Raw genomic sequence first — 21,990 nt, forward strand, 5'->3', positions numbered from 1 at the left:
AACTGCCCAGTGTTAGTGACATCGTGGAACTTAATGGAGAACACACAACAAGCATAATCCTCTAACCACATTTTAAATAGTTGTTCTTATATCCACAGAAAAGTGTAGTTCTCACCACTCAACAAAGAAATTTCTATTTACAGCCAATGAAGACCATTATAAAATAACACACACATACACACACAAACACACAAACACACACACACACACACACACACACAAACACACACACACACACACACACACACACAAAATACCAAAATGAGGAGTTGTGGAGGCCAGGGATACATCTATACTATGGCCTAGGGAGGATATGATATTATACCATACCATACCATACCATACCATACCATACCATACCATGTCCTAGGGAACATTGCAGAAGGGGACCAAGAAAAATTGTATGAGCCAGAAGATCAATGAGATTCTATAATATTCAGTCTCTTACTATTGTCAGATGATACATTCATAAAATCTCAGCAACATGACTGCCTAAACATAAACTGAACAAGTACAATAACAATAAACACGCTAACATAGACTTAAAAGATCTCAACCCTAAACAAAATCTACAACCAACTGATGCATGCTGAGAGCACAGACGTAGTCTTTCCCAGGGAAGAGCACACTAATTGGTTATCCAATACCAAATGGTCAGCACTAAAAACATACATACAAGTGACCTTATACAGACTGAACAAGGTGTATTCATGCATTTAAGAACATATAAGAACACACACACACATATAAATATATGTTTGTACCAACAATTAACAAAAGAAAAGGACATGGTTTAAATAGATCAGGAGAATATACACTATGCTTTGAAGTAAAGAAAGGGAAGGGAGAAATGATGTAATTATGTTAATAACTACAAAAACAAGAAAGTGACAAAAGTAATTGGAACAACTGGTATCATTCTTTTATCCTTTAAATACTGGGCTATGCTCTGAGTCACGTACAAGTTCAATCAAGTGGGCCATTGCTTGTCTTTAAGAATCACTCACTCTAATCTACTCGTCTAGCTACATTACTAAATATAAAGGAGTGGCTGCTGAACAGACTATTTTCAGAATTAAGGGTTTTGAAGTATGGGAGATATCCTGCTTCATGAACGTTGCAAGTGAAAGGATTGCTTTTCAAAAGTAAAGGTCCTTGGAATCAGTAAATCAACTGATAAAATCTCAATCAGACAAAAAGAATTACTAGATTGTACACTGAAAGACAGGATAAAGACAGATTTTAAAGGACTTTGAGTGAGTAGAAAAGAATTTCACCATGTTCTTAGGAACAGCAGTATTACTGAAACTTGTTAGAAAGGGTAGTGTGTATTAATCATCCACTGAATTAGAAAAACAAAATCACATACACCATGCAATAGTAGTGGGCCGTTTTATCTTAAATTACATAATTAGATATTCAAGTTTTATTTCTTTATTAAAACCACTCAAATTAAATGGTAACTAATAAAATGTTAACTCATTTAAATTGTTCATATTGCAAACTCATAAGACGAGTATGACTTCCATTCTCAAAATATTAGTTTTTTAAAGTTTAATTTTATTATTATTATTTTTACTTATTCACTTTACATCCCAATCACTGCCCTCTCCCAGTCTTCTCCCAATTCTTCCCCTATCTCCCCTCCTCTTCTCCTCTGAGCGAGTAGGGCTCCCCTGATATCCTCTACCCTGGCATTCAAGTCTCTGCTAGGATAGATGCTTCCTCTTCCACTGAGGCCACACAAAACAGCCCAGTTTAAAGAACATATCCCAGGAACAGGCAGCTGCTTTTGGGATAGCCCCTGCTCCACTGGGAATTTGTCTGGCTACAGGAGGTGGCCTCTTCAGGTTCCATATCCTCTGTGAGTCACAGTTAAGGTTATCTCCATTGATTCTTGGGCACCTCCCTTATCCCAGGTCTCTATCTCCTCCACTTCCTCAACCCCATCAGTTGCAGATTTCCATTCATTTTTATGTCTATCTAGCCACCTCTCTTGTCCTTCCCCACACCTGATCCCTAATCCTGTATTCCCTTTCCCATGCTCCCTTCCCCCCAGCTCCCTCCCTCCATCTGCCTTTTATGACTATTATATTCTGCCTTCTAAGTGAGATTCAATCTTCTGCACTTGAGCCTTCCTTCTTGCTTAGCTTTGAGGCAAGGGGAACACTTCTTCATTTCTGGTGGGAATGCAAACTTGTACATCCACTTTGGATATAAATTTGGCAGTTTCTCAGAAAATTGGGAAAAGTTCTATCTCAAGACCCAGCTATACCATTTCTGGGTATATACCCAAAAGATCCTCCAACATACCACAAAGATACTTGCTTAACAATGTTCATAGAGGCTTTATTTGTAATATCCAGAAACTGGAAATAACCTTGGTGTCTCTCAATTGGAGAACAGATAAAGAAAGTGTGCTATATCTACACAATGGAGTACTATTCAGCTATTAAAAACAAAGACATCATGAATTTTGCAGGCAAAGGGATTGAACTTGGGAATATCATCCTGATTGAGGTACCCCAGTCACAAAAGAATATGTACTCACTGATAAGTGGATATTAGCCATAAAATGCAGGTACCATGGTATAGTCCACAGACCCAAAGCAAATAAACAATAAGGAAGGAACAAGCAAGAAAGCTTGAACCTAACTTAGAAGGGGAAATTTAATTTCGATATCTCAAAAAGAAGGTTCTCAAGTCTAAATTTGCTGCAATGTTGATATCACATATGCATATTTTTATTTATCAGTTTACCTCAGTAAATCACTAAAATGTAATTTCTAATTTTCTTTCTTACTTAATTAAAATGTAATTACGTTATTACTCTCTTTCATATCCATCTCTATACTTCTTCCAAAATTTAAGTCCCCTTCTTTAGCCATTGCTGGAACATATACAGATTAATGATTAGAAACACCAAAACAATCTTCTGAATCTGTTCAGGGTTGTTTACATGAGTTTATTACTAGGACTGACCACTTTTAATTAAGGTGTTCATCCCCGGGGAAGACTGACTCTTTCTCAGTAAATGCCAGTTGCTTATAGCTCTTCACCTAGGGATGAGGCTGCCTGTGATTTTTCTACCTACATTGGGATGGGAATTGTTAAAATTGTTTGGCTCTTTTTTAGGCAACACCAAGGCATGTTTTTGAGATTTCATGAGTGTAGCTTTCCTGTCACAGCTAGAAGGCATAATTCACAGCGGACTTCCTGATCCTCTGGTTTTTAAAATCTTCACACCTCCACTTCTAGGTTGGTATTTGAGCCTAAGTGCAGGTGTTATACTGTAGTTGTATCTGTTGTGGGTGGAATCCCACGGTTAGGTCTTCTCTATATTTTGACTAGTTGTGGATTTCTTTGATGGTCTCTTTTTACTTCAAACGAACCTTTTTTAATGAGGGAGGAGAGCTATACTTATTCATGAGAATGAGGATAAGTATTGCGGGTGCAGTTTAAAAATTATACTGGTTTAGTAAGTGGTAGATTGTCTTGTAAGATCCTTGACCTCACTAGCTAAAATTATCTGTCTGGAAAAAAACAGTACATCTTGTTTAATGTTATGTAAGGTCATATTTTAAATCCACCAAACATTATTTGAAAAATGGTTTATGTCAGAGCTAATGATAAAATTATAACTAAGAAGACACTGTATGCAGATTTGGCTCAGTGGCCAGATGTGATCTTGGATTCATTCCTTAATACTGAAAAAAAAAAAAAAAAAAAAAAAAAAAAAAAAAACAACCAACCATCCATCCAGGCAAACATTAGCAGTGGCATGCCCAGAAGACATGTTCCTGTTTTCATTTTTTAGCAAGGAGAAAAGTAATTAGAATTATGCAAATGAAATGTCAGGGTACCCATCCTTTGCTATCAAGGGGAGGTAGAGTGTATAAGTATTAAATAAAGATAACACAATCAGTAAGGCATAGTTGTCATTTAAGGGAAAACTTTAACTTTCATTTCTGGAAAGGCTGAAATTCAGTGTTAATTGAATACAGAAGACAGGGTGACACTACTTAATAACTGACCAATAAAATGACAGTGGCCAATTGAGTGTACCCAGTGGCAATCAGTGTCACAAATGAGGTGTGTTATATCAGAAACAAGTAAATAATTTTAATTTTCTGTTCATTTTGTCTGTTCCTACCATTATTACAGAAGGTAGTGCCTGTCTTATAATGCTCTCTTAGCATTAATTTTTAATGAAGAATTAATATATGGTCTGATTTAAAGTATGTTCTCATGATCATAGAATTTATGTTTATGATTTAAAGAAATAAATGAATTATTATATAGAAAGTAGGTTTTGGATTTGTTGTTACACAGATAGCCTTGCTTTAATTCTTAAAAGTGTCTTTCATTACTATTTATAATTTGATTTGCCATTCAATTTTACAGCCCAGAAGCTCTTTTTTTCTTTTCATAATCTGCTTTGTGTTTCAGCATTAATATTTCTTTTATCCTACAGAGGCATAGAAAATGTCATTGCATGTATGCGTGGTAATATTGGTCATATTGAAGGAGCTCCCATTCGAATGTGTGTCAGGTAGGCATGAGGAGTCAGTCTGTGCGCAGCAGTGATGCTGAGGATTTCGAGAAGAATCCAGTTAGTGGTTATTTACTCAGACAGGAAAAGCATGAAGTACAAAAAATCAGAGATAATGAATGATTACAATAAAACAATACTGTCAGCTTTGAAATGGAAAAATCCAGTTGAAAAGCAAGAAAATCAAGAATAAACTGATTTATAGACCAGGTCTCATGGTTAGTAAATGAGGAAATCCCTTAATGAATACAAGCTTGGGAACAATTAAGGGATGTATAACTTCAAATCACCATATTGAGGTGTCTATTCAAATGGTTAATTTAATTTAATGTTAAACAATTTTGATAGATTTTGAAATATTGGCCCCTGTCTCTTCCTCTTAATTTGGTATCATCCATGGCACATTATTACTTTATATTTTCAGTCAGCCAGTTTGACATTTACTAACATAATTTTAATAAATACTGTTTAGTTTGATCTATTGTAGAAATCTGAAGACTAAGGTCTTGTACCCTTCAACTCCTATGCTTGACCGTGTTTGCTCAGTGTTATGATTTTTAGGTTAATCATGGTTTTAAGCATTATCAGTGATTCCGTCAAACTGAATATCTGACACAGAATAATTTACTTAGAATTAAGTATATTTGCTCTAGCCCCTGAATGTTGATAATCTAAAGTCAAATAATTGAGATTTTTGATCCAAGAGGACACACTTCATACTCCAGAGTAAGACCATTTTATCTTAAAATGAGAGACCAAGTCAGGAAGACCCACCTCCCTCAGCTTAATGTAGCAGCCTCTTTCCACTGAGGAAGGTTCTGCCCCTGTTATCTAAACACCTCCTCTATATTCTACATCTAGACAGCTGCACATTGGAGAACAGGAATCCAAGACCTATGTATGAGGCATCCATTGAAATTTAAACTCTGACATATGGACAGACAGAATTGTTTATCTTTCCTTTAATGGGCATTTAGATTGTTCCCATTTTTTAATTGTGATGAATAGATCCTGCGACATTCATGTACAAGTCTATATGTGGACATATGTTTCCATAACTCCTGGATAAACACCAAGGAGTAGAAATGCTGAGTCATATGCTAAGTGTGTGTTTAATTTTGTGAGGCACTGCCAGTCTGTTTTGACAACTTGTTAGACTGTTTTCTGCTCTCCTCTTCAGCGTAGGAGCATTCTGGTTCCTCAGCATCCTTGCCAGAGCTTCATAGACACATGTGTTAACTTTAAACCAATTTAGTTAAGGTTTTGTAGTATCCATTGTTATTTTCATTATTTGTTTTTCTTTGTTAACTATAGCATGTTCCTATAATTTTATACTTTCTTTGTAGTTTTTAATGAACTGTTCAATGTTTTCTCATTTTCAAACTAGGTTATCTATTGGCTTACTTCTAAAAATATATTTTTGAAAGAGCAAAATTTTAAATTTTGATAAAATGTAATGTATTGTTACTATTATTTTGGTTTTTATAGACAGGGTTTCTCTGTATAGCCCTGGCTATCTCGGAACTCACTCTGTAGAGCAGGTTGACCTCAAACTCAGAGATTTACCTGCCTCTGCCTCTGCAAGTGCTGGGATTAAAGGCATGCACCACCACTGTCCAGCAGTAATAGTAATGCATTATTTTTAAAGATTTATTTCATATCTATCTATCTATCTATCTATCTATCTATCTATCTATCTATCTATCTATCTATCTGTCTGTGTGTTTATCCTTTATATATATATATGTATATATATATATATATATATATATATACATATATATATATATATGTATATATAAAATGTGTGTGTGTTGGTTGCATGTATGTATATATATATCATGTCTGCAGAGGCCAGAAAAGGGTGTTAGGTCACCTAGAACTAGACTTAAGGATTATTGTTAGCTGTTATGTGGGTGCTGGGAATCAAATCCAGGTCATCTGCAAAAGCTGCAAGTACTTTTAATGGCTGAGGCGTCACTCCAGCCCCATACAGAATATATTGTCATTATTTTTCTTTGCTGCTGCCTATCTATAATTTAAATTTGTTTTCTATCTGGAAGATCTTTGTGCCAAGGCCGTAACAGTCTTACTATGATAAGTTTTTCTAGAAAAGACATTTTTAATGGTTTCACTTAATTTTTGTATATAATAAAAGAGGTAATTATAAAATCTAAGATATTAATAACAGTAAAACAATAAAAATCCAAGTTATTATATATGTAATATATAATTTATTTTTATAAATATTTACTTTATAAAATTATTTTTATCATTTATAATTGAATACATTTTTTTTAAAGCACTAAAGCTTTATTACAAAAGGAGCTAACTGCTAGAGAGGACCCTCTCCAGTGTTTCTGTGTCCTCTTCCTTCCCAGTATATACCTTCAGGGGAGGTCAGTGGTCCATCATAGAAGAGGTGTCTGGGAAAATGAAATATGGTAATATTTTTTCTAAAGTCCTCCAAATCCTTCTAGGTGCTGTTGAGAATCTTCTGGTAGAAGATGTAGGAACTTTAGCTCTCATCTCCAAGATCCTCCATGTCTACATCCTGGGGAGCTTTTGTCTTCTTTTGTCTTTGGTCTGTGGCTGACTAGCCCTGGTTGACTTGGAGGGGACTTCCACTTCCATAGCTGCTTTTTCTTTCTGGGCAAGTCGGATCTGCTGCAAGAGTTTCCTGCGCTTCTTCCCAGATAGGGTGACGATGGCCCTAGCACTGGACACCAGCTTCTTGAGGTGGTGCCTTGTAGTCAGCCCTTTGTCTATCACAGCCCCTACCACCTGGTGCTTCCATCACTGATCCCTGCTTAGTACCCTGAGGCCATTTGAACAACTTCTTTTTCAGCTCCGTCCGGGGACGATTGATCTTTTCTCCCGGAGGTCCCATTGCTACACTCGGAGGCTCCGAATACAATCTTATTAAATAACTTTCCAAAATTTATTAGTTATATAAATGGCACTTTTGAATATTTCTTTTAATTTAAGTTTTGCTTTTAAAATATTCAATGTTTGTGGATTATATTGATAACATTATGCACTTCTTTCAGCCTCTCTCATGTCTACCTCCATTTCTTCTTAAGTTAATGGCCTCATTTTCTTTATTGTGTGTGTGTGTGTATATATATATATATATATATATATATATATATATATACACATATATACATGTATATATATGTATACATATATATGTACATATATATATACACGTGTATATACATATGTACATATATGTATATATATGTATACATATATATGTGTGAAATTTTGTTAGATATGTAATAATTTCTGCCTAAATCTTTAAGCATTGCATTAGAAAGGAAATGAAAATAGTAACATAATGTGCTGAGCTTTTTTCAAAGTAGTTCATGTTTGTTTCTCATAGTATAATTAATTTACACTCAACAGAAAAATCAAAATACAACAAAGATAAAGAAGAAAAGTAGCTTGGAATCATACACTAAATTTTTATATAAATTTTGTTAAATTTGAACATTTTATCCTGATAATACTTTTATTACTGTCATAAAAATTTTAAATTATTTGCAATTTTACCACTAAATATTATCAATATTTTATCATGAAGTTATCTGGAAATGTTATTGATTACTTCCTATAGAATATTGACATATTTTATAGTGGAGTCTAGATAATGAGATCAGTTTTTCAAATATATAAGTACTTTTTATATAGATATTTTTTAGCGATTTTTCTTGGAACCTAATTGATCAGGTCTCAGTACCACTATATGAGAATGTTCAGCTTAAGATTCTATTTAAAATATCATTTCTGATTCACCTGATGATTAATTACTTTACAATCAGATGTTATATTGAAAAAAAAAACACCTAGCACAAAATTTTAGCTGCTTATTTGCATAATGAAATATTTAAGAAACTTTCTCTGGCACAACTTATTGTATGTAATACATTGTAACTTTCTTAATTCTTTGCATTTCAAAATGAGAAATAAAAAAGTTAAAACTGTTACTTTGTTATTCATTTCTGGCATTGTTACTATGTCCTGTGGCTGTATTGTTCCTTCCCTCCTTCTTTAAAGTAGTCTCTAATATATAATTTGTTTCATTTTTATTGTATCTGTTTAGGACATGCCTATGTATTTCTTATATAGAGAGTGATTTGACCTCAAATACAACTTCTTAGAAGCCAGGAATTATTCTCCATCAAGTTGGTGTCAATGCCTTACTTAGGAGGACTGTGCATGCTGTCATCAGAGCGTCCACTGACTCAGATTTGACTATGCGTCAAGCCTTCAATTTCAGGCTTTTTGTTTTCTTCTCCATCTTCTTGTGTCTCTATGGAGAAATTAAGTATTATCTTAGGAAATTTTTATGTTCCACTAATCAGATCTCATAAGATCCTGTCCTTACACTGAATAAAAGCCAAAGTCATTACAATGGCTAACCAAATTTTGAACTGGTGTCATGAAGTCATTGTCACTAAATGTCTCACACTCATGCCTTGCTTTGACTATTCTGGGACCATGGGCAGTATATTACTACCCCAGGGCCTTCTCCTTTTTAACTGTTCTTTCTGTAATGTTGTTATTATTGTTATTATTATTATTATTATTATCATTATTGTTGTTGTTGTTATTTTTACACTTTCATATTCTTGTTTATTTCCACTTTTTTCAGATGTCATTGACACAAGTGGCCTCAAAGTCCACACCTTAAATGCCTCTTACTCCTGTCCTCTCTGCCTTCCATTATTAACCATTAATATTTAACTACCTGACACATTTTATGTGTTATTTACTGTTTACTGTAAGATTGCATTGTTGCTTAGACAGGCATTTCAGAATGAAGGAAATAACTTCATGATTGCTTTTTTCAAATGGTCATGATGGAAGACTCTGCAGAGCAAGAATTTGAATCTTGCTCCCACAATAAAACACTACTGGAATGAATTGTTTTAAGACTCTAACTAGAAATATAGAGAGTACGAATGATATATAAACATGACCAGTAGACAAAGAAAGCATAAAGTTCACCAACATTGTTTTGCCAGCAGTTTAAAACACCTTGACTGTTTTTAGTTTGTAACTATATAGTATTAAGAAAACTAAATGCATCACCATGCAGAAAAGATTTCAAGGAAATCTGCCACAATCTGGCATTTGTAGTGCCTTTGTAATGCCATCTAAGCAAAGGAAACAATTTTTTTTAATGCAGAATTCTTCTTTTTCTTTTTTTATTGGATATTATATTTATATTTCAGATTTAATCCCCTTACCCCATTTCCCCCACCACCCAGGACCCCTTATCCCATCCCCCCTCCTCTTGCTTCTATGAGGGTGTTCCCCCACCTACCCCCTACTTCCACCTCCCCACCCTCAAATTCCCCACCACTCAGTGTTCTGCCTTCATGTGACCAAAGATCTCCTCTCCCACCTATGTCCGACAAGGCCATCCTCCCCTATATATACAGCTGGAGCCATGGGTCCCTCCCTATGTGCTCCCAGGCTGGTGGTTTAGACCATGGGGAGCTTTGGTTGATTGGTATTGTTTCTCTCCTCATAGGGCCACCAACCTTTTCAGCTCCTTCAGTCTTCTCTCTAACTTCTCCATTGGGAACCCTTGATCAGATCAATGGTTAGCTGTGAGCATCTGTCTCTGGGTATGTCAGACTCTGGCAGACCTCTAAGGAGACAGCCATATCAGGCTCCTGTCAGCATGAACTTCCTGACATCCATATCGGCGTCTATCTTTGGTGACTGGACATGGGATGAATACCCAGGTGGAATGGAACAATCTTAATATAAACAGCATCAATAACACATATGGCAAACAACAATAAATAATTATTGTTGAACAGTATTACACAAAAATTCTGGGATTGCTGTAAAACTAGAAAATGGGGTCTTTGTAAAACTCGGAAATGGGGTCTTTGCAAATATAATTAAGTAATGTTGAAGGTATGATGGCAGTGGATTAGTACTTGAGATCAAATCCTGAGTAGTTGATATGACACCCTAATTCTGGACTCAGTGTCACGAAGTGAGAGAATCTTAGTAGTTTCCAGCCACCAAGATTATGGTCATTTTCTATTGATTTGTTTGTTTGTTTGCAGTCATAGTAAAGTTATTCACAATCTGAAACATTATTATATTTTTCAAATAAAAATAGGACTGTCCCAAATCATATGATATTTCATTCTTAATACTGAAGGAATATTTTTCCTTCCCCTTTTAAGAATCAGCTATAATCTAATGTACTATTATTACAACTTCAATAGTTGGATAAAAAACATTTTTAAAAAACTCTGTAAGCATAAGAATACATTTAGAGAATCTCATTCATATTTGAAAAAGTGAGATATTAAGAATATTTAGACACATTTTGTAGTAGGCTGCTCAGTCTCATGTTGCCTCATTTGATGTTTGTCTCATGACAAAATAAACTACAAATGCTCTCCCCTCAGATAATACCTACTTATTCTTTTCACATATAATTGTCTCATAGTGGGACTTAACCTTAGTGCCTTATTGGATCCTTGCTTTACTGTGCATGGGAGCTGGGTTCTATGCTACCCCTTCATGTGACTCTGTGTGTTCTCTCTGTGCATTTCTCCTTCTTTCATCACAACCATTCTGTGTATCACATCCTGTTTCCTATTCATTCAAGTCATAATTTAAGTCCTTGTAAGGGCTTTAAAAGCTATTTTAACTACTTTTTTTGATTTATGACTTAAACACTATAGAAATATTTTTTGATTGTGCACTCCTCTATAAAGAAAACTGGAAATACCAATGACCAAACACTTTTTTATCTTGACTGCATCAAAGAAGGATTCAAAGTTTGCTGAAGATGAATGTAGTTTCATTGATGTTGTATGAGCAAGCTCTGTAGTTCTAGTGCAGAATGGTGACAATAGTTAATAGTACCCTATTTTATCTGTGACATTTGTTAAAAGAATACATCTTATCCACACCAGTTCCATTTCACAACAACAAAAAAACCCCTCAAAACCAGTTTGCTTACTTATCTGGTTTTAATTTCCTCATGGTGTTTACCTTTTCCTGCCTCAAAGTTTGTCTTAAATATTTTTGTTTCTTTGCTTACCTCTTTAAAACTTTTGTTCTATAAAGATAGACTCTTTGTCTCAGTTGACATTTAATTCTTAGTATCTAGATTTAAAATGTTTGGAAATAGTATGTACATAGTAATTAATCAATTGTATAACAATGAGACCTTATCCCTAAGGTGGATAACATTTGCTATAAAGCCACTGAAGGTTAAAGTTTGGTTCTACATGTCATCATGAACCATTTTGTATTATATATGTTCTCTGAAATTCGTAAATTTCAAGTCTTATATGACTTAGGTATCTCATTTTCTCATATTAAATTTCCTTGCATTCAAGTATTAATTTTACAGATTATAATATTTGTTATACTTTAATTATGCTAGTAAATGATTCTTTTCTAAACAGTGGCCTATGCTGCATTCATGTGAGATGAGTAAGTAAAACATTTACAATCAACAAAGAAAGTTTGAGCATAAAGGTCATTTTGAATATCTAGATTTAGATTTTACCAGAGAAACAGTTTTTTGTTGTCATTTGTTTTTTTGAATGGGTATGTTATATATGATTATTTACATTGAGAAGCAAAGCAAATATACCAATTTTAAAGTGTTTGATGCTTAATTGCTACAGAATATTTGAAATTTTAAAAACATTTACAGAGTAGAACATTTTGACAAAAGTTAATTACATGAAAATGTGTGAGTTGACAATCCAGTGCTTTCCAGTAATGGTGTGGAAGTAAGAGGCTTTAAAATTCATTGATGTGAATGCATTTCAAATAAATTTGAATTTAGGTAGGATAAATTAATGAAATTATTTTATTTCAATATTATTAATGACATACACATTCTGTTCTAACAGATCATGGTGGTCTTTATTGTTGTAAAGACTATCAATGAATGTTTTTTTTTCTTTAAAAATCATTGTGGAAAAGTTCTTTAAAATGTTGCTCTTATTAATATAAGAGGATGTTTCTCTTGGAGAAACCAATGAGCTTAAGTATTGTACTTTATATAAAAATATGGGTGTAGTAAACTATTTTTCATGTTCTTTATAATTTGACGTAATTTAAGTAATTTTGATCCATTCCTGTGCTAATAAAAAGGTACTTCTGATAATATTTGAAGTATAAGTGGTTCTTTTCTGATAGTAAATGAGCTATAACATTATTTGGTTTGAATATTTTTGATAATTTTATAGATATATTTTGATCATAGTTTTTATTCTTCTGCAATTCTTCACAGAACTCCTCAAGTTTATGTTTTTTAGCTCTCTTAAAAATAAAAGAAAACAAAGAAAATAAAAAAGCACACACACACATACATACACACACACACAGACATATGGTGTCTGAATTGTGTGTGTGAGACCTATGAGGCCTCTTGTAAAATGTCCTTGATATACCCCATGTCATTCCACTGAAGACAGCTGACTCCTCTCACAGAAGCACCAATTTCAAATAGGTTCTTGGCTACTGTTGGGATTTTTGTGTGTGTGTGTGTCTACTCCCCATTTTTCATGCTGGGTGTTTGTCTGGCTTCAGCTTGTGCAGGTCTTGTAAATCTTTTCACAATTTCTAGGAGTTTATTTCTACTTGACCCTCCTTTGACTAGGAAATACATCTTTGAAGTTGCTTACCATCTCTCACTCTTAAAACATTCCCTCCTCCTCTTCCATGTATTTTTCAGAGCCTTGAGGGGAGGTGTGTAATAAAGACATTTACTGCTGAGTGGTCCAAAGTCTCCCAGTCTCTGCAAATTTTTCTTGCAATCTATGAGTCTCTGTAGTAATTAGCTCGAAACATGTTTATTTCAGGCTGAATATCCACAGGGATCAAGAAGAAAGAGGGGCTCTTCTAAAAAAGAGTAAATATAATATTGCAAATGGATACACAGAAAATTGTAACAGGAAGATGAGGTGAGAGGAGAATGAGAGGGTAGGAAAGAAGAGGAAATAAGGGAAAGGACACCTAACACCAAAGGCCTTTTGAAAAGCTATATGGTAATCAACTCCCTGAGAAGCTTCCTAAAATAAACACATGTGAAATGTGTTTAAGTGGAGGTATGGAGGTATGAGAAGATAATACCACAACTAGACATCATATACTATCAAATAAAATCACCAATGCTAGAAATGAGTTACATATTTTTAAGTTGTTGGCCCAAACATTACAAATATTATAGGCTATATTACTAATGGTACTGCTTTCCCTCCATAACTTGAAGACAAACACTATTCATTTGAGAAAGCATTTCACCCTGCAAGGGAGGAAAAAAGATAAACAACTCAAAATAACTTTAGAGAATCACCCCAACTGACCAGATTTATTAGACCCCTTTACTCGCCAAAAGTAAATAGTCAATACTGCTAACATCATTCCCAGACAAATCGTGCTGTAAGAAAAACTCTCAGAGGAGTTTAACTACAAAGAAGACCCTGAGTCCAGAAAAGCAGTTCCCCAGAAGCAACCAGCTAAGCACCTGGAGAGTACACTCTCCAGCCTTTTGAGTTATCTGCAAGCTGTGCATTGTGTTCTTCTGGCACTTTTGTGCTGTCATTCATGCTAGTGTGAGCTTTGATGATTCAGCTGTCTTTGGCTCAGTCCTATTCTTTCACCATATTCCTATAAGTAATCCTGATAAAACTCATCTGGTTCACCAAATGAGACTTAGGTAGTATCCATTCTATGACCTGTTATACGCTTCCTATATGGATTGAGTAGACATATCTGTGTATTATGTCTTCCCAGGAAAAATCTGACTTGTATCAGCTGACTATATTAAGGGCAAAGAACTCAGATTAGATAGGTCATGAGTCCAAGGGAAAACCTACTACTATTATTCTGCTAAATGAACATAGCATGAAACAACTCCTAATGACATATTGTTACATCCACAGCTCAGTTCTCAACCCTCATCAGAAAAGTTTCTTGAAGTAGAGTGAATAGAGACCCAAAGCATGGTTCTTAATATAAGAGTAACAATATTACATAAGAACATTTTATAATACCTTAATCTCAGGTTTACCCACAGCAACTGGATTGGAACCTGTGTAATAACAAAATCTTCAATATATTTTAGAAACATTCACATTTTAGATTAAAGTTGAAAATACCCTTTCCAGGTTTTGAAATTCTAATGTTTCTCAAGAACACTCTCATAGCTGCTACCAAATGAGCTCTCTCCTAGAACCTCTAGCATGATTAGAACTTTTGATCCAGAGAAATTTCGCCTTCAGTCACACTTATTTGGAGAAGTTTGCTTTTTGATGACAGTACATACACCTATCATCATCTGGGAAAAATATATTTCATACTTCTTCAAAAAAGTTTGTATCAAGGATTGCAACCAAGGTCCCCCCGATACAAATCTCAGGAATACCACATGCAATTCAACCTAAATTTAACAGAAGTAAGAAGGTAAATCATAGTCTACACAATCCTTAAAATACATCCTTAGTTGCTGGGTTTGTTGGTTATTAATTAGAACATTCCATCTTCTTACTGACACATAGTGTAGGAACAGAGGGTAAAATGGCTTCTTCTCCTTCCACTCTGGCTGTCACCTTAAATAATTTGATTGAGTCACACTTTCTATGGGAACTCAATAGGGTTATGGATCTGTGGTTTGCCTTCTTCCTTTGTGAGGCCTTTGGCCTTTGTCTTAATCTTTTATGCGCCAGATACCTCATCTTAATAAGAAAGAGTACTTTCTTCATGAAGCTATTTTCTGATTAAGTTATGCTGCATTTGCAGAACATTTTGTACTTTAGTATATGATGAACACTTGGAAACTGCTGTTTTTATTGCTCATTTTTATTTATTTGCTATTTGACTGGGAAATAGGAATTGTAAATATTTATCAAACACAATTTGAGCTCTTGTTCTCTCATCTTATTTTAGACTTGTATTATTTTTTTTTACTACGGTCATCTAAGCAAAGTTTGCATGTAATTATTAAAAACAAATTTATCATTACTTTTCATAAAATTTTCAAATTCAATAGATTTGAGTTTTAAGTACGGGCATTTCTGTAAAGCCTGTTATTCAGTTAGCCACATTTGGTTAAGTAATGTTTAAGGTTGCTGAAGGGCAGAGGATCAAAAATTGATGTGGCAATAAAAGCTTCCTTTCTTTTGAAAAGATCAATATATGTAAGTGAGCAAGAGGCACTAAAGACTGAATATTCCGGACTGAATTATAATAGATTCACATTTGGGGCCTGAGATTATGTTCTCTGTCTAAACTAGTAACTGAGTGCATATCTTCTCTCTAATATCTTTCTGTAGTGCTCATCAATTTTAATAGATATTGACATGCCTGAATGCTTGAAAGGACATTCAAGGGTTGAGCTATTTATTCAATAACAGCTTAGAAAATACAGATGCAAATTACAATCATTCTCTGGTAGAATCTTTGTACATAATGTCATATGCACAAATGAAATATTTGTATTATGATTCCAGACATTCTTCAATCTCATTAGAGACAAAGTGAAGCTGGTAAGTATAGAGAAGTGCAATGTCAGCTTTTAATTGAGTCGTATAGTTCTCTAGGAAAAAAAATGTAAACCGTGTTTAGATTTTCAAAACTGATCAGACTTCAGTGAAAAGTGACTGGCAGATAGACCATATTCTCCCACAGATTTTCATTTTTTTTGACTGGACCTGGTGGAGGGGCATGAAGCTTAATTCTATGAGGATTGTGATGGTATGTGCTGTGAAATTATGGAGGTGCAGAGGTTCCAGCAGTGTAGAACATAAACTTTATGGACTACATGCTGAATTATAATTTTGGTGCATCATATTGGAGCATGTGGGTGAAAAATCTGATCTTATCTGCCAAGGCCTAGGAAGCCTCATAATGTGACAATGTTTGAGAGCAGAGACTATTGGAACTCCAAGATCAAGTTTGCTGGTTCTATGGGCAAATCATTATAACAGATACTGAGTTTTTGCTTATAAGTTTAAAATCAGTGGAATGCCGTGATTTAACACAGGAAGGCTTTAAGGTCAGAGATGAATGTAAGAAGTATAACTGCTGTGCAAAATCATGAAACCTGACAAGTGGCTGGAAAATCAACTAACTGATAGGAAGTTATTGTCATAACTTATAAGTAGATCTAATAGTATCATGGCTCAGTTAGTGGCAGTTCAGTCAGGTAATAGGGAGGGTTGAGGAATGTAGAAATAAAAGATTTAGGAGGGCTAGTGGGTATAGTTTAGAGAGTGGAAATAGTTTGGAGTAAGCCAGGGGACTTGTTGTAGGATACCTTTCCTCTCGTGCAGCTGCTTTCTCATCAAGAGATTCATGGAAAAGTGTTAAATGTGCAGTTCACAACTTCTGAAGCATAGAAAAATGTGGAGTAACCTTAAAACACCGAGAACTGTCATTATTAGGCAAATGTCGTAGAAATTTCCTTTGTCTGGGATGATGTTTCAGTTGATGACGTTCTTGCTGTACCAGCCTGAAGACCTGGATTCATACTCAGGTCCTTAGGATCCATATACAAAGCTGCCATGAGTGGTTGTATTCCTGGATGCCTTGAGTTCACTGTCTAACTGGTCCTACCAACATGGTGAGCTTAAGTTCAGTGAGATACCCTATTCCAGGACTTTAGAACTCCATAAGCATGCAAATGTGTGCACATTTACTTACAAACAACATCATTTACCATGTACTTATATAAATAAAACCAAAGAATATATTTTAAAAAGAACAAAACATGTTGTTATTTCATACAGAATCTTAGGAAAATTGATTATGTATGTTTTCAATCTGAGTAGAAAAAGAAGGGGCTTTCCTGTGAGCTAAGAGTTAAAGTTTGGTTCCTTAGGGGTCAGACTATTCATGATGTCAACTAGAACATCTTGGGTGTTAAGAAAATTTCAGGATAGAGTGGACAAGCCAATAACTCATTTGACTAAGAAGCTTTGTTTTTAGATATTACATGTGTTTTGATTATCCATGATACTTGGTGTTGAAATATTTAAAAACGTAAACAATTAGGGGAAGAAATTCAGATATATTATTGAGTGGGAGAGTTCTTAGTTTACAGTTTGATAAATAATGATACCATCATAATGGGCAAATACAATACTTATATCTCAGATTATTTCTATAGAGACTAAATAATGGATTGTTCACTGTCTAATAACTGAATGTCTTTAATATTATGCAAAAAGCTTTGATAATTATGATTTTTCTTGAAATTCAGTTAATAGAAAGAATAATGCATAACCAATACTGTGATTTGCTCTCTCTCTGCTGAATCTTATAATGTAATGTATCAGGTTCTCATTTCAGCTTTCAGAATGTTTTAGAATGACTGGTGTGAGAGCTAGTGGTCCATATTCAGTAGTATTCTGCCTGAGATGACATTATAGACACATATCTTTCCATACTTTGATTATAATATGTACACATAACATATGCGTTTTGCCAAATACATATCTTATGCTATAATATTTTTTGTGAGATTGGTAAGGAATCACATTCTTTGTCCTGAACTCAAGGATGAAGCTGTTCTCACAGAGAATACCTACTTTCCTGTATAATCTTGGAGGGCCTTTTCAGCATTCTGATATTCTTGCAACCTGACATTCAATACTAACAAATGTGTTCTAGGAGATATTAACATTTTTTTCTCACACATCTCACTACAATCCAAGAGAAAGAACACAATCCTAAAATGTACAATGTTAGGCAGGTGAAACATTAGGAATCAAAGCGACAGGCACAGAGGAAAATGGAATAAAATTTTATGATCCATTTGCTTCGATGGAAATGCCCTTGGCTCATCTTAGTAAGTAAACACTGCTGAATTTATTTTAATATTGATCTGTTTTCAGTAAAATGAATTTCAAAACATCAAAGTTATAAATGTATCCAAAGCATTTTTGACTATGATACAAACTGTAAAGTGCTGTTTCACAAGTCTCTACGTAGGTTGCTGATAACTGCAAATCCTGCTGTATGTTCAGCAGTCATCTATCAGTGAGTTCCTCTGTTGTAATCAGTGAACCCCAGAAGAAATAGTGATAGGAACAGACCAGGTTTGCATAGCATCTGTCAGTATAGATAACTCTCTTTTTTGTAAGTGAGAAACTTAAATGTCAAAATGCTAGTATGGATCCTGTCTAACGTTTACCCGCTGTCTCCTTGAAGAGGTATCACAGAGCTGGAATTTTGAATTGACTTTCAGAGATGTTTAGTTAACTCAACAAAATGTGACTAATTTTTACTTTTATGAATGTTTATAGAATATGCAACATGCATTTACGTTACAAATGACATGATCTTTTTTGTTTTCTTTATTTTTAAAAAGTTTATTTTAAAAATAAAATACCCTATCCACCTCTATTTTCTTTCTCCAGTTCTATATGTATCTCTTGCAACATATCTTCTTCCCAATGTCGTATCTTCTTTTAGTTTTTGTTTGAGAACCCACTGAGTCTAATTAGTGCTGTATATATGTTCATAGGTTTGGAGCTTTCCTCTGAAGCAATGAAAACCTACCAGTGGAAATGCCCTTTACAAAGAATGATGCTTCATCCCCTAGCAGCTACTCATTACCAATAGCTCTTCATTAACTTATGGGCCCTGGAGGGCATCTCCCCATGTATGTCAAGTTTTTGGATGAGATAACTATAGTTCGTAACCTGTCTGAGAACAAAAATTTATTCCATAAGATGTTCTGACATTTTCTGTTACATTGCTGAGAATTTTTAAGGCAATGTGAATATTTAGAATGCTGAGAATTTTATTAAGCATTGAAAAATGAAACCAAAGAGAGTTATATTTTATAATTTGCTGAAAGAATATTTGCATATTTCTACATAGAAATAATCCAACCAAACCAAACAAAACAATTCATCAAAAAACAAACAACAAAAGCAAACTAGATAACAAAGTAAAGTTAAACTGAATGAAATATTTTAAAAAAGAAACTTGAAATACATTTGTTTTGTTTATAAACTGATTTTTTGTTACCCAGGGTGAAATATGGTATTAATTATGAATAGAAAAATTGCATAGTTTTCTTAAGTACTAAAAGATAAACTTCTGCGTGAATACAAATGCCATTTTAATCTTTATTAATTTCAGACTGAGATGAAATTTCCAAAGAATAATTTTACACATTGTGATACTAGTTTGACAAAATATAATTATGAATCTTATTGAAATGTTTCCATCTCCAAATTTCTGCTTTTTCCTTTACAGAGGATGTATAGTAATATCTATGAAGATTTAAAATAAATGTTAACATTATTGCTGATATTTTTACAATATCTGTATCCATTGGGAATAACATACAAAGTTACGCTTTTTTAAAAAAGCACTTTAATTCCCTTCCCTTTTCACCCTACATTTAATTTTCGGGTTGGTTGGCTTTACCTGATAGAATTAGCCCTCAACTATACACCGAAGTGTCAAATCAATGCTTATGTTCACAGTAATGAAAGATTTAAGCTTTAAACATTTTCTCCAGATCTGATATCCAAATATAACAAACTCAAACAGGATCTCATTTGCATAATAAAGTAATAAGCAAAGAATTTCAGTGTGATTTATTTCATTGCAACCCTTTATGTCCTTGGCATTCTATTTCAATTTTTAACACCCGTTTAACATGTGCCAGCCTGCACTGGTCTAAATGAATGAACATATTTCATTTTGTGCCCTTTGTAACGTGCTACAGTGGCATTTTCCAGAAAGGTGCCACTTCCCTTGTTTCATTGAGAGGAAATATTATTGTTCTTCCTAAGGAAAATGGTAGATAATGTGAGAAGGGAACAGGTTTGATACTGACAGAGCATTATAATGCCTTCTAATGCTTAGCTTAAGGAAAACATGGTTGCATTTAATTATATACATCGGCCTTAATTTAAAAGTTCTACTTTTACAGCAAATATTTATTAAATAATATCCACCGAATGATAACTTTTTGTTTTACTATTTTTTATAGGATTTTTTTCCCATTACATTTCAAATGTTATTCCCCTTTCCAGGTAACCTTCACCCCCGTCTGAAGCCCCTATCCCATCCCCTTTCCCCTGCTTGTATGAGGGTGTTCTCCAACCCACCCACCCACTCCTGCCTCCCAGCCCTCAAATTCCCCTACTCTGGGGGCATCGAACCTTCACAGGACCAAGGGCCTCTCCTCCTCCCATCTTTGCAGGACAAATCCATCCTCTGCTACATATGCAGCTTGAGCCATGGGTCTCTCCATATGTATTCCTTGGTTGGTGGTTTAGTTTCTGGGAGCTCAGAGGGCCCTGGTTGGTTGACATTATTGCTCTTCCCATGGGGTTGCGAACCACTTCAGCTCCTTCATTCCTCTGAGCAGAGTCCCCAATGGGGGTCCCAGTGAAAGGACTTAGATAATGATAGCTTTTTATGAATGGTGGACAGACGTAGCTTTCATGGTTGAGTGGTATATTTTATTGTAAAACTGTGTTTCTGGGAAGATGGATTTTCAGACATTCAGCTCTAGTGTTTCAGAATTAATATAAAATATGACCTGAGATTGGATTTATAGAAATCATAAATTATTTTTGTAATCAAATGGACAACTCACCCTACTTATCATGCATAGCAGATCATGCATATGCATCTTGTCCTATATACTTTAAAATATATTTCGATGCTACCTAATCAAGCATGTTATAACACCTCTGCAAAACTTTGATATACCAGTGTGAGAGAAATGCATCCATACCATGAAATTTAGCAAAACAAGAGGCTATTCTTTTTTTAGTATTGTGTGAAAATTAATAGCATTGTGAAAAATAATCAAACCTTGAATTTTCAAATGGACCATTACTCATTATTTAAATAGTTTTGACATTTAACATGGTTTTAATAAATATATTTTATAAAACATAAAGTTCAGCAGTTTATGATGATAGTGTGTATAGACACATTGGACAGCTTGACCAATCAACATGACCCCAACTTTCACCTCAGTCTGTGGAAACAATATGGCTGTTGGGAACTGTGTTTTCTTGTGCTATGTATCATTTGTAATCACCCACTATTTTTATTTTTTCCATTTTATTTCTAATAGTTATTATTATCAGGTTCAGCAGTCTCTTTTGTAGTACCAACTGCTGTTAATTCTACCAAGTTCATCGTTCTTTTGTTGTATTTTTATCTCTGCAGGGACTTCTCTAATGAAATATGCATATTTTGTCAAAATGTATTCAGTTTCAAAGTCTTTTGCTTTATGTTGAGGAGAATGCTTAACTATTCAGCACACTAGAACCTCTTATCCACAAAACTGGTAAAATTATTGCATCTATTTCACGGGACTAAACTGTAATTCTTTGAATGAGATGTTTAAGCATATCTTAAGCTCCTGACTGAGCAGTAGCTAATGCTTTGCT

At 34.4% G+C, this 21,990-nt stretch overlaps 1 protein-coding gene and 1 pseudogene across 5 annotated transcripts in view; one reads left to right on the top strand and one right to left on the bottom strand.

Annotated features, from left to right (window-relative positions):
* The window catches only part of Galnt13 (polypeptide N-acetylgalactosaminyltransferase 13), a 592,950-nt gene that overhangs the window by 81,176 nt on the left and 489,784 nt on the right, over positions 1-21,990 (top strand). The gene's annotated exons all lie outside the window — the stretch shown is intronic.
* Positions 6,851-7,442, bottom strand: LOC117703509 (uncharacterized protein C11orf98 homolog pseudogene; annotated as a pseudogene).

The sequence above is a fragment of the Arvicanthis niloticus genome, chromosome 2, assembly GCF_011762505.2.
Source record: "Arvicanthis niloticus isolate mArvNil1 chromosome 2, mArvNil1.pat.X, whole genome shotgun sequence".
Lineage (NCBI taxonomy): Eukaryota > Metazoa > Chordata > Mammalia > Rodentia > Muridae > Arvicanthis > Arvicanthis niloticus.